We start from the raw sequence: 14,780 nt of genomic DNA, 5'->3' as shown, positions 1-14,780 counted from the left end.
TCTTCCCCCAGGGCTCGAACCTGGGTCTCCCGCATTGTAGACAGACGCTTTACCATCTGAGCCACAAGAGAAATGTAAAGTGACATCTAATTCCAGACATGATAGAATGACTGGTACTAGACAAGCCCTCTCATTTAGGCTACTATAAAACTGGAAAAAAATATATATATGAAATACTGTTCTCATTCACTGGAAAACAGGTGACAGCAATGTGCAAAACCTACACATTGACAACTACAAATCATTTTAATAGATATTATAGAAAACAAATAAATGGAGATGAACACTATGTTTATGAAATTAAAAACTCAAAATTAAGATTTTTTAATTCTCCTAAATTGTTTTAAAATTTTAATACAATCCAAAATCTTAGCAGCTTTCTCTTCTATAAACATTAACAAGCTAAATAAAAAATTCAAATGAATAATCAATTTTAAGTGATAGTCAAACATATATTTAAAAGAAATAAATGAGTAATAACACTACCATAACTTAAAAAGCTACTATAAAACTACACTGAGCTTCCCTGGTGGCTCAGATGGTAAAGCATCTGCCTGCAATGGAGGAGAACCAGGTTCAATCCCTGGGTGAGGAAGACCCCCTGGAGAAGGGAATGGCTACTCACTCCAGTATTCTTGCCTGGAGAATCCCCTGGACAGAGGAACCAATTACAGTGATAATATGATAATATGAAGCAACCAAACTCTAACACATTGCTGGAAAGGAAGCAAATTGGTGCAACTTTGGAAACAGTTTTGATAGTTTCTTATGAATTACTTTTTATGGATTTATTACAGGTAAATAGATGTATATGATGAAAATACTGTGAACATAAATGTGCTATTCACATGACTTTATTCACAATACACTCAAAATGGAAATAATAAATTATCCTTCCTTAACAGCAGAGTAATTCTACTCACCAATATGTATGAATTACTAATATATTCAACAGGAAGTGTGGATCTTAAAAATATTATTCTGAGTAAAAAAAGGAATCTGAATCCAAAAGAATATCTATTGTATTTTCTATTTATATAAAATTCTAGATCCAACCAAACTAATCTTGTGCAATAAACCTGATTAACAAAAGTTAAAAGAACAATAAAAACATTCACTTAAGAAATATTTATTGCATGATAGGCATATGCTGAACATTCTTATTGAGTTATGCTCCACCCCCCCAAAAAAAGTAAAACTCTCTCCCTCTGTAGATCTTTCATTCAAGAGTGGAAATACATAAATAAATAAATAAATTACAAAATATATCAAAACAATATGTGTCAAGTTTGTATAGAGAAAAAATAAGAGGCTATGCTAGAAAGAACTCTTATAGAACAATAACTTTGAGAAAGGATATGAAGAAGAAAAAGGCTTTACTTATAAAGAAGAAAGAGATTAATGCAAGAGCAGGTACCAAGTCCATGAGGCAAATAAACACCTGGATTATTGGAAGAATAGAAATAAAGTCAGTGTGGCTGGAATGGATTGAACAAGGAGAGAAGTAGTAAACACAATCAGTGATGAGACAGCGGGAGGGGGAGCAGATCCCATTGTGTCTTGTGTCTGGGACTTACATGTATACGTAAATCGCTGAGTATATTCCTACATATGAAAGATATCCTACATTTGAAAGGTTTGAAGCAGAAGTATGACATGAAATGATTCAGTTTTTTAAAAATGCTGTTTTTTTTTTTTTTTTTTGAGAGTAGACTTTATGGCTTCAGGAAAAGAATCAGGGAAATCTGAAGGGAAATCATTGAACAATTCAGGAAGAGGTGAAGTGGTGACTTATAGTCAGATTCTACATTTTTTTTGAGAGTAAGGCCAAGAGTATTCACAAACTTACTAGATGTGGGGTAAGAGAAAAATATAAAAATTGAAGATGACATCAAGCTTTCAGTTTTTAGTTCTTTTGTGTTTAGTTGTTTGCTTTGTTTTGTATGGCCTGAGTTCATTTTGGATGTGAATAACAATTTACAGAGATAGAGAAGATTGTAAGAAAAGAGCGCAATAAAAACAGAAATTCAGTTTTGAGTATGTTAAGCATGAGATTTCTGTTAGGTATCACGTTGACTTTAAGTTTTTCAATACACGAGTATGATGTTTGCATAAATACCAGAACTTAAAAAAATTGAGTTATTGATATCTGGATGGTATTTAAAAACACAAGACTCAACATCTAAAGGGGTGCATACAGTTAGCATAAATAAGAGGCGCTAGCACAGAGCCGAGGTATCCTCCAACATTTAGATATTGGGAAATAATCAGAAACCAGTAAAAAAGAATGAGAGGGAGAGAACAGCAAGTTAGGAGAAAACACGGGAGAGTGTGACATCTGCAAAGCCAAATGAAGAATGTGTACCAAAGAGGAAGAAGTGGTTAAGAGTGTCAAATGCAGACCAAAGTTCACTTAGGATAGAAACTGTTGGACTTAGCAATATTAAGGTCACTGATGACCCTGAAAAGAGCAAATTCAATAGAGTGAATTTATGTAGAAGCCTCTTTGGAGGGAATTCAACAGAAGTTGGAAGAAATAAAAGACATCTAATATGAAATAAAAGGTATCTGGTATGGATAGATTATTTGACATTTTGTGTTTTTAAACTTCTTTACACAGTAGTGCCTGGGGATGGATTACTATAAATGTTTTTTTCTTAAGATAGAAGATTTGTCTAAACAAAAGAGCAAGAGAACAGCTTAATCTTCAGTTTCTTCTGCCATGCTGTATCACCATGAGGTGAATGCAGACCATCATAGAAAGCTACAGGTCCTTGTATGTTGTCCTAGGTTATGTCTGTAATTACATTTTCCAGGTTCCATTAAAGTTTCTTTGCCTCTTCCATCGATGGGTGGCACTGGTTTCCTGTGGTTTTCAGCCCTGGCAGACTTCACCGTTCCTTGATGGTTTCTCTCAACTCTGCTCACATATTGTAAATAATTCACTTTTGCAATTTTTCTTTTAAATGAACACAATTTTGAGTATACTATCTCCATTTTGCTAGGATTTTGATTGCTTAAACAAGCTTTATAGCCTACATTTTTTTCCTTAAGCTATATTATCTATATTTGAATATGTGTATAAAAAGGATAATTTCCTAGGTTACTCTAATATTGTACAATTAATTCAAGTAGAATCATTAACTAAGTGCATAAGAAATTGAGGAAATATGCACAATACTATCAGTAAATTTTTGAAAAGAGATTTATTGAGCAAATTATTTCAAATTTTCAAGGGACAGAATAATCTCTATGTTATTTAAATTTCCCAGGGTAAAGAGATGGAAAAAAAATGCTTCTCTGGTATATCTTGTTTCATGTTACTAGCATAGCCTTAATTTAAAAAATGCTAAATAAATGGAAAAAAATAAAGTTGGATCTCCATTTATGAATATAGATTTTAAAGTTCAAAATAAATATATTAGCAAATACTTTCATTCTAATTGGATACTTTCTTGGACAAGAAACAAAATATGTACTCATCTCAAGAGTAAATTGTTGTGTACTAATGATTGATGCATTGATGCCTCTGCCAACCTTGAAATATATACCTGTAAGAAACTAGGATAAGTACAGGAAAAAGTTATATTTTATCTATGTCATGCATCATGTACACATATCATCAACATACTTTCATCTACAGCATAAGATATTTCTGTTGTAAAACCTCTGCATATCTATTCCTATCTTTCTTTGATACAGAATAGCATTTCCCTCCTCTAATATGTAAATTTTTTCAATGCTTCATGACTTCTCTTGACAGTACTGGTTTAACATACAAGTTTAGCCTTCCATGATACCCCAGAGATTTAAGTCTACATTATAGCATTTTTTCAGATTTGGATCCTGTTGCTAAATCCTTTCCTTGGCATTTGAAGTTCCTGAAGGGCTATCTTGTTGGCCCAACAAATGATTTTTAATGTATCTCTGCCATAGATCAGTTCAGTTCAGTTCAGTCGCTCAGTCGTGTCCAACTCTTTGTGACCCCATAAACCGCAGCATGCCAGGCCTCCCTCCATCACCAACTATTGGAGTTTACCCAAACTCATGTCCTTTGAGTTGGTGATGCCATCCAACCATCTTATTCTCTGTCGTCTCCTTCTCTTCCTGCCTTTAATCTTTCCCAACATCAGGGACTTTTCAAATGAATCAGCTTTTTGCATCAGGTGGCCAAAGTATTGGAGTTTCAGCTTCATCACTAGATGGTTAATATGTACTGCTGCTTGAGGTTTTCTTTGTTAATGTAATTTTAACACTAGAGTTAAATTATTCATTCACCAACAGATATTTACAGATTTCCCTATCATGTATCAGACATTGTGCTAAGAGGTAGGGTTATAAACACAAATAAGAAACACTTTCTTCGCTAATTAATCCTACATTCCTTTGAGTGAGGTAGATAGTAAATGTGTAAATAGATGTGCTATACAATTTCATATAAGCATTATGAAAAGAGTGGAGCAGTCTAAGAACAATATAAATGTGACAGATGTATTTCAAAATGGAATTGTTCTGGAAAGCCAAACTTGGAACTGCAAATGAAACCCATTTGACAAAAATAATGAAAAGTACTGTATTAGCAATATTTTCACAAATTGATTAAAGAAAGAGATAATTTAAAAGAAAGAAAGAAAAAAAGAAAAACTTGCTCTAGGTGATGGAGGGAACATGGTAAACAAAATCCATTTTCTCTATCCAAATGCTCATCTTACTGAAAAAAATGATAAAGGGGTTTATATATACAAGCACCCAATTATGACTTGCTGGGTGGCTTTTCTCTTTGGACAAGTAAATTCTTAATAATAGTGAACTGCAGAATGAGAACAATTCTGCCCTTCCCCATCACAGTCCAGGGAGAGGCTTCCTATGAAATATCAGAACATAGCTTCTAAAATTAAAGTATAGTGGAACAGAGTAGACATGACAGCTTGCTTCCCTCAAAATAGGAAACATAAAAAGAATAGGAAATATAAGCCAGTTTCTCTTTTCAAATCAAATTTAGTCATGTTTCTTTCCCAAGACAATGAGGAATAAGGTGGTAAAAAGTTGTTGGAAGGTTGTAGCGAAAGTCATTCTTCCTAAAGTGTCAGAAATAATCTGATATTTTAATTATATTCACACTCAGATATTTTCAAATTTCTTAAAGAATCATTGAATTTAGGGACTTAAGCATTATACCTACAGTTAATCCAGAGTTGGAGGAAAGATCAGCAGAAGATCATTACTCCTAGCTTGATATCAACCATTGATCTTTTGTGCATCTGCTCAGGATTACTGATGAAGTCTCAATTTGTCAATTTTTGCCCTCAAAAGGTTATGAAAAGGCTCAGAACATTAACTAAAACTTTGAAAAGTCATTATCTTCTCAAGGTTCAAAATTCACTATTTTATTTTCCATTTCAAATTTATTCCAGCCATGTTGTCCAATAATACTTCAGAGGGTCTGCTCTGTGACTATATAACAACATTAAAATTATTCAAGAACACAGAGTTAATGGAGATTTTCCAAATTTGAATATAAATCCTTTGCTTTATTAATTTCTGAAGGAGAACTTCAAGTTCAGTTATTAATTGTCCTTGCAAGTTATTGTCCAGATGAATTTAATCTACAAATAATATTCTAATAATAATCTAAAGTCTAAAATTGTTACATTATTTTTTCTCCAATTTCTTATTTCATTTTAATCTACCATTGTATCTGAGTAAACCAGAAAACTTCTGCAAGCTGATGGAGTTGTGGTTTTTTTTTTTTCCAGGGTTTTATTTATTTATTTTTAATTAATTTAATTTTTAAAAATTAATTAATTTATTTTAATTGGAGGTTAATTACTTTACAATATTGTAGTGGTTTTTGCCATACATTGACATGAATCAGCCATGGGTGTACATGTTATTAAGCAGCTATGGTGTTGATGTCTCACTGGGATGAGTGAACTCCTTTAGAAATTGTAGAAGATCAATGACAAATCTCTGATATGTCCAGCATTAATAAGATATGAACATCATTTCAGCACTGGCATATCTTCTAATAAACTTAGAAAACATATCAAACCTTGGTCACCAGGGTAGTTAAACTAGGCAAAATTTTGTTTCAGAAGCTCATACTCAGACCTGCCAAAGACTATAGCAAAACTCAACTGTGTCTAGACAAGGGGCGTAGAGGGAAGATCTGGGTTTCAGCTTTGACAAAGTATCAGTCAATTTATACCAAGTGTCCACATCTCATGGTTTGTGAATAGACTGGATTAGGAAAAATCTTACATAAAGAAGTTAATGATGCCACTGTGTTTAGGATATCTGGGAGCAGACTCCATTATGCAAGTGGAATCTCCCTTAGAACAGCATTTGAAATATTCCTACCTTCTAGCAAAGTTTAGAAGATTGCAATGGTAACAGCCTTAATCATCAGGTCTTATTTGACAAGCCTTTCTTCCCATCCAGCATATTCAAACTCTTAATTTAAAATGCTCCTGGGAGTCATTTTTGGCAGAGCAACACTGCAAGGAGGTAGTCTTTGTTAGTAGCATAGCCTTTATAATCTCTTGTGAGCAGGCCTATCCATCCTAGGCATAATGGCAGCTTAAGCCTATGACTCCCCTTCTCCTAGGCAGGTTTCTCTCAATCCCATATGTGTTTCAATTAGAAATTTATACACAAGTATTTTCTGAACTAAAGCCACTATTGGCACATCTGCCATATGCTAGTGATACATTATCTTTCCTTTGGAATAATGGAGAACTTTGATGGCATTTCTTTATGTTAATACATTTTTCTACACTGGGAATTGTTCTGCAGTGGAATATGTCTGTAGTGTTTTTATTTTCCTGTTGGAAGGCTTATTTGAAATATATAACAATTTAAACCATTTGTAGCCTGATTCTTTCCTCTTCTATTCAATGTAATATCAGTATATTTTGTTGAATCAAAAATATTGCTAATTCACATTTACTTCCTGTCTCAGATATTTCACTAGCATCTTATTTTAGGTTTTGAATTATGGGATCTCTAATAATTTAAGTAAGATTTTATAATCAAAGACCTCTGTATTGATTAAATCATCTGTTGTTCATAAAGAATTATGTCTACATTCATTGCATATACATATTGAATAATTCTACCTGGAAAGTACCCCATACATGTTGTATTCTCTCAATAAACTAACACCAGCCTAGTCTCATTATTATTCTATCTGGCTCCCTCTTAATATATTTTATCCTGTCTTCTCTTAAAGTTTTAACCAGAATATCACCTCAAAATATGCATTTTGATATAAAAATTATTTCAAACTAGAGGCAGTTGAGAAGCAACAAACACAGGGCTTCCCAGGTGACATAGTAAAATCTCTGCCTGCCAATGAAGGAGACATAAGATACTCCAGTTTGATCCCCTGGAGTAGGAAATGTCAACCCACTCCAGTATTCTTGCTTGGAAAATCCCATGGACAGAGGAGCCTGGCAGGACACAGTCCATGGGGTCACAATGAGTCAGACAGGACTGGGCACACACATGCTACTAAACACAGAGAAAGTTCTCTCTATCTTTCTCTTTACTGCATAAGGCAAGATATAAATTATTTGCTTAGAGTATACAGACCCATATCAGCATAGAGATGGCACCAAGGGAACCTGCAAAATAACCATACTCCATCAGCTCACTCCCACATATTTCTTACAGCTTGTTGCCTTTGTAAACCTAAAACTGCTTTTCTTTGTCCTGTCATTTTTCTACATATTTATGGCTATTTATTGAAGATGCTATATAAGCTGCTTTCCCCATACTTCAGTTGGTAAAGAATCTGCCTGCAATGCAGGACGCCCAGGTTCGATTCCTGGGTTGGGAAGATCCCCTGAAGAAGGGAAAGGCTACCCATTCCAGTATTCTGGCCTGGAGAATTTTATGGACTATATAGTCCATGGGGTCACAAAGAGTCAGACATGACTGAATGACTTTCACTGTCATATAAACTGCAGTTCCAAGTTATAGTTTTGAATTTCTCTTTTGGTTTAGTTTTCTCCCACATTTTAATAAAGTGTTGTTTATTTTCTCTTATTAATCTGTTTTAGTTAAAGAGTCTCAGCAGAAAACTTAAGATGGGTAGAGGTAAAGTTTTGCCACTCCTACAAATTCAACCTTTTTCTTAATTCTACAGTCATCCCATATCTGCAAGGATTGGTTCCAGGACTCTCTGTGGATTCCAGACTCCACAATGCTCAAGTTCCTTATATAAAGTGACCTAGTATTTGCATATAATCTATATACATCCTTTGTCAGACTTTAAATCATCTCCAGATTACCTGTGTGTGCATGCTAAATTGCTTCAGTCACATCCAACTCTTTGCCACCCTATGGACTGTAGCCCACCAGGCTCCTCTGCCCATGGGATTCCCCAAGCAAGAATACTGGAGTGGATTTACTAGTACTATGTAACTGCTATGGAAATAACTGCGGTCACATGGCAAATTAAAATTTGGCTTTTTGCAACATTATGGAATATTTTCAGAAATTCCCTGGTGGCTCAGTGGTAAAGAATCTGCCTGTCAATGCAGAAGACAGGGTTTCAATCCCTGATCCTGGAAGATCCCACATACCACAGAGCAACTAAGCCCATGTGCCACAACTATTGAGCCTGTGCTCTAGAGCCCAGGAACCACAAGTACTGAGCCCACGTGCTGCAGCTTCTGAAGCGCAGACACCCTAGAGCCTGTGCAACACAACTAGAGAGCAGCCCCTGCTCATTGCAACTCGAGAAAAGCTTACATGGCAACGTAGACACAGCACAACCATAAATAAATAAATCTGTAATTTTTAAAAAGTATCTTCAATCCTTGGATGGTTGATTCCATGGTTATGGAGCCCAGGGATATATAGGGCCAACTATATTTCCTCAGGATTCTCAGATAATAATAGGGAGGGATTCACAAAGACAACAATTGTGTCATTATGAAATTCACCTAGTGATTATTTAAGTATTCTGAACTATCTCCTTGACTTTTTCCACTTAAAACTGCACAGATTTTATAGAAACATGTGTGTAGCTGTATTTGTTCTTATTTTACATTCTCTATCTGTGGCTTAAAGAAACTTTTATTCAATAATTTCCTGGGTCCAGGGCTTCTCTAAGAATGCCATTCCAATTTGCCCTCTGAGACCTGAATCTTGTTTTACATTAATTTCACTGGGTCCCAAGCACTGTTCCTGACCTCATAAGGACAGATGCCTCTTTTTTCACAAGCATGGACATTTATTTTGCTTTTTTATATCAATGTACTCTGGTTTTCACTACTCCACTATTCTTGCCTGGGAAATCCCATTGACAGAGGAGCCTGGCACAACTTAGTGACTAAACAACAACTCTGGTTTTTAAGATTTCATCTCTCCTCTTTACTTTATACAGTCTGCCACTAACAGCTCATGTTCTCTCTAAGGAAAGTATTCTATTCTCCAGCTTAATCAGCCTTTCTCCCTTCATGCTTTCATGTCTTCACTTTTCCTGTGCTGATAATTGTTTGTGTTGTTCAGTCGCTAAGTCATGTCTGACTCTCTGCAATGTCATGGACTGCAGCACACCAGCCTCCTCTGTCCTCCCGTCTTCTGGAGTTTACTCAAATTTATGTCCATTGAGTCAGTGATGCTATCTAATAAGAAGCACATTTTTTAAATCTCTCTGGTTTATCTTTAATTTCACTTAATTCCCAGAGACAATCTTTAGATCACTTAAGGTTGTATTTTTCAAACTTCAACACAAGTGAAAATCATCCTAGGTTTCCATAACATGCAAGTTCCAATTCATAGGTTGAAGTTGTGAAAAATGTATCAAAGTGTAAAAATACAGCTTGATTGATGCCAATGCTGATGGCCTGTGGATCACACTTTTAGTAGCAAGGTTTAATAGCAACAACACCTTAAGGTGTTCTGTCACCTCACTCAGTTGTATATCTTCTTCAGCCTACAAAGATGATGATTTCTTCTTACCAACAGGGCTCCTATTTTTGTATATTTTTGTTAATAAAATATATCCCACCTTCTTTGTTTAAAGTCATAATTTATATCTCGAAAACTAGAGCTGTGTTTATAGATCTTGTAATGAGTAAATACAGAGTCAACGTGGACAAATTACATTATTTCAAGGGTAGTCATTTCAGAATTTTCCCTTTAGATTCTAAAAGACATTTTAAAGAATATTTGGGACGAAGATCTATTATATCACTGACTATATGATTAAAAATAATGCTTTGAAGCTAGACCTTAGTTAGAGCTCACTAGACCAGTGGAGTTCAGCTGCCTTGCAGATTATAAGCTGCACTGGTGGTTCACCTTACTGAGGCTAAAGATTTTTGATCCTGCCCCAACCTCATTTACGAATCAGGCCAGGATTTCCATTTAACGAAAATCAACCTGACATAAACTGTAACCCAAACACTGTCATTTTTCTGCAACCTAGAGCCCTGCAAGATCCCTTTATTCTTGAGAATTTTACGCCATTCCTGAGGTTTTGAGGCCCAAGACCTTTTCAAAGAACTTTAAGGGCTTTCTCTTGCTGAAATCCATAGGGTTTTTAATTAAACTATGACTTTCCCACTAAAATTTTTAAAATGCATTTTTCTGTAAAAATAGACACCAAAATGTCAACAATCATCAAATCAAAATAGTATATGACTTAAGATAATGCCTTTTTCCTAAAGACCTGGGAGTTTCTGAGATGCTACCTGCAAGCTAGCAAATTAATCTGCCACGGTTTAATGCAAGTTGACAGAAACAAGAGTCCTGGGTCAGAAACAAAGGACTTTGTTACTTATGGCACATGCAGTATGAGCTCCCTGTTTGCATTACTTTGTCTCCCATGGGAGGATGAGAAATGAAAAATGGTCCTAGTAGCTGCTGTACACAGTAGATTTGTGTCACAGCTGAGGATCCTGAAACTTACAATACCCTCAACCTCAGAGAAGACTAGTAGCAACTGCACTCTATCTTTGTCCCAGAGGGAGACATGGTCTTTAGTATCCTGAAAAGCAAATAAATTTGCTCTGTCCTAAAGGAAGAAACTACCTTTATATTGCAAAGCTATTTGCTATATAAGCAACTTTGAACAGACTGTCTGGAACAAACACTGTCAAGAGATGTGCAGAAACGCAAAAGATCCGTGGAGAATTATCTATCAACATTGCCTGGGTCTCAGCCATTAACTGCCAACAATACAACTGTGAAACCAGTCCTGCTACACAAAGAAAGACACTGCAAGTCACCAAGTTCAAGAAGTTGCTTGATGTTCATTTTTAAAACAGCATCGGAATATAAACCCATTCGCTGTGGCCATGCCAAATGTTACGATCTCTGTTTAAAATTCACTGCCCAAAATTCCATAACTGTTATTTTCTTTGAACGTTTTTTGGCTCAAAGAATCTGATCACTTGTTTAAATGTAACTTTTTATCTAAAACTAGCACATCTGCCATCCCCAGTCTGATGCACAGAGAAGCAGAAGAAAATCATAAGTCCACATATAGGCTGGTATCCAAGAGAAAAGGAAAGTAGGGGGCTGAGCTGCATGTGCCCAGTTTTTTATCCCAAACATACCAATCTAATGTGTTCATTCCTTTTTCCTGAGGTATGGAAAGAAAAGAAAAGGATTTAGGGATTTTTTTTTTTTTCACATGGCAACCAGGAATAGAGAATGACAATGAATAGCAATTTATAGAATTACAAATAACTAAGCATACATAAAGATATTTAATTTCACATTTTAGTTACCTAGCTGTTTCTCTAAATGTCTGTGCAAATGTATGTACCTATCAACATAAAGGCAAGTGCTTTTTTTCCTCAACACTATCGATATAAGAATTATCAAACAATGTTTTATGCATAGACAAAGAAGAAAGTTTGTTTAGAGCTGCAACTATAATAATTACCTACAAAGGTTATTAAATAATAAAGGCATTTATGATTTAATGTAATAAGAAAGTCAAAATCAGGGATTTGTGGAATTGATTCATCACTTAAATGGCTACTGTCTCTCTCAATATATGCAGGCAGCCATTTTCAATGCACTGTTTCTTTGACTTTTAAGTGAGTGGGGGCTCAGTCATGTCCAACTCTTTACGACTCCATGGAAGGTAGCCTGCCAAGCTTCTCTGTTCATGGAATTTTCCAGGCAAGACTACTGAAGCAGGTAGCCATTTCCTCCTTCAGGGATCTTCCTGAGCTAGGGATAGAACCCAGGCCTCTCGCATCTCCTGAATTGGCAGGCAGATTCTTTACCACTGCACCACTGTTTAGTACCTTTTATATCTATTCTTAGCATCTTTTTGAGGTAATTTTGCTATTTCTATACTTCTTAGATGGAAACAATAATTTCCATCCAATCCTGTGAAATTTAAATTGTTCTATGACCTTGTGAATGTCAAGTTTTTACAAACCCCTTGTGTGTTTGAGAAATGTAGTTATCCGTATATTTATCTTAATTATTTTAATGGCTCAAATATCATATATTGATATTATTTCTATAATTTTTCATAATTGAGTAACACATTGATATTTCACCCTCTAGGATGAAGTAGATTGTTTTTTACATATTTTGAGACCAATTTATAGGTTGTATGAAGTTTAAATTTCTTCTCTACTATTGGTGAGGCTTGTTCTTTGGTATTATATCAATATAGCTGTCCCATGTTTCAATGTTTCAATTGCTTAGCATTTGCCTAACCCTTCTTTTTCATCCTTTTAATATTGTCTTATATAAAAGATTTTATTATATCTAATATATTTATCTTTATAAGTTATATTTTTATGTTAAATATTATTTCTTTGAGTTTTTTTATTGTACTTTAGCTATTTTAAAATATTTCACCTAAAAAATCTATTATTTCAGATATTTTTAAGATATTTTTATGTTAGATGTATCATATTTTATAGTTTTTCTAAAAAGAATGCATAGGTGTACTTTTAATCCAATCTGACAAATTCTATTAACTAGAAAACTCAATCTATTTTAATTATTTCAATGTTTGACTTAATTTTAACATAGTTTTCTCTGTTTTATTTTTTCCATATTTTTTCTTTACCTCTTTTGAAGGTGAAGGTGAAGGTGAAGTCGTTCAGTCGTGTCCAACTCTTTGTGACCCCGTGGACTGTAGCCTACCATGGGATTCTCCAGGCAAGAATACTGGAGTGGGTTACCATTTCCTTCTCCAGGGGATATTCCCAACCCAGGGATCGAACCCGGGTCTCCCGCATTGGAGGCAGACGCTTTAACCTTTTAATAGTCCCCAAATTGATTTTTCAATTTCTTTCCTTTGCTGATTTAGAGGCAATATATTTCAGTACTATTCTTTTCTTTTAATGGACTCTTTAATATTTTTCTTGTATACTTACCATAAGAGACTTTCAAACTAATCATGCTGCTATCATTTATCTGAGAAATAGAAAGGCACTAGACAACTTTATTTCTAATCATTCTCATTATTAATTTTTATTCTCATAAATAATCTAATTATTTTCATTTCACACTACATTATTGTCACTTATTGTAGCTCTACCTTTAATTATTACTTTTAACCTTAGGTTACACATTATTGTTAGATTAGACAGTGATTATGAGTTTATATTTACTCAAAATGATACTCATTTCTTTGATCATTCATCCTAGCCTTTCTTCCTATTAAAGTATATAACTTCAAACTTCATATTTTTGAGGATCACCAGTAGCAGTTTATTTATGAATTTTTAAAAATTTCTTTGAAAATGCATTTATTTTCCTCAGTATTAAATAATTTAGCTGAAGTGTCAGCTGAAATGTCTGAAGTGTTACCATAACATATCTAGTTATGCATGCATACTAAGCTGCTTCAGTAACGCCCCGTTCTTTGCGACCCCATGGTCCATAGCCTGCCTGGCTCCTCTGTCCATGGGATTCTCTGGGCAAGAATACTGGAGTGGGTAGCCATGCTCTACTCCAAGGGATATCCTTTACCCAGGAATTAAACTCACATCTCTTACATCTTCTGCAATTGCAGGTAGGTTCTTTACCACTAGTGTTACTTGGGAAATCCAGCTGTAGATTTCTTTTTATTAATTCTACTTTGTATGCTTTATTATTTATTAGAAATTTGATTATTTCATCAGTTTCGGAAAATTTTTAGCTAATAGCATTACCTCTGAATAGTCTTCTTAATTGTATGTCACATTTTCTTTTAAAATATCTATCCTTAATTTGAAGAGACATCACTTCAATTGAATGGGAAAAAAAAATACCTGTTTACCTAACTTTTAATTTTATCATCATTTTAAGCTTATGTAATAATTAATTTGTACACTTGACATTGACATTTATTGAGAATCTACATGCCAGCCATTTTTCTCCAGGAATTTATCCTTTATAATAAATTCTTGATTGCTTTCAAAAGTATTTATTAAGAATCAATTGTAACTCAGGCACTGTATTAGCTTTCTCCAAAGAAACAGAACCAATAGAATGTGTATGTATGTGTGTTTATTTTACATTTATGATATAATATATATGACATTATTTTTTATATATATATATATATATGAAAGAATTGGCTCATGCCATTATGGAAACTGGCATGACCAAAATTTTCAGGGTGGATCAGAAGGCTTGAAGACACAGGGAAGCCAAGCCCACATGTCTAGTTTGAATACCAACAAGTTGGAAACTTAAGGGTGCCAATGTTTCAGTTTGAGTCTGAAGGCCATCTGGTGTAGAACTAGAATGATTCAATGATGCCAATGAAGTAAAAAAGCAGTCTGCTGAATTCTCTCTTACTC

Source organism: Bos mutus, chromosome 1, assembly GCF_027580195.1.
Source record: "Bos mutus isolate GX-2022 chromosome 1, NWIPB_WYAK_1.1, whole genome shotgun sequence".
Taxonomy (NCBI): Eukaryota; Metazoa; Chordata; class Mammalia; order Artiodactyla; family Bovidae; genus Bos; species Bos mutus.
This window is presented reverse-complemented; position numbering follows the sequence as displayed.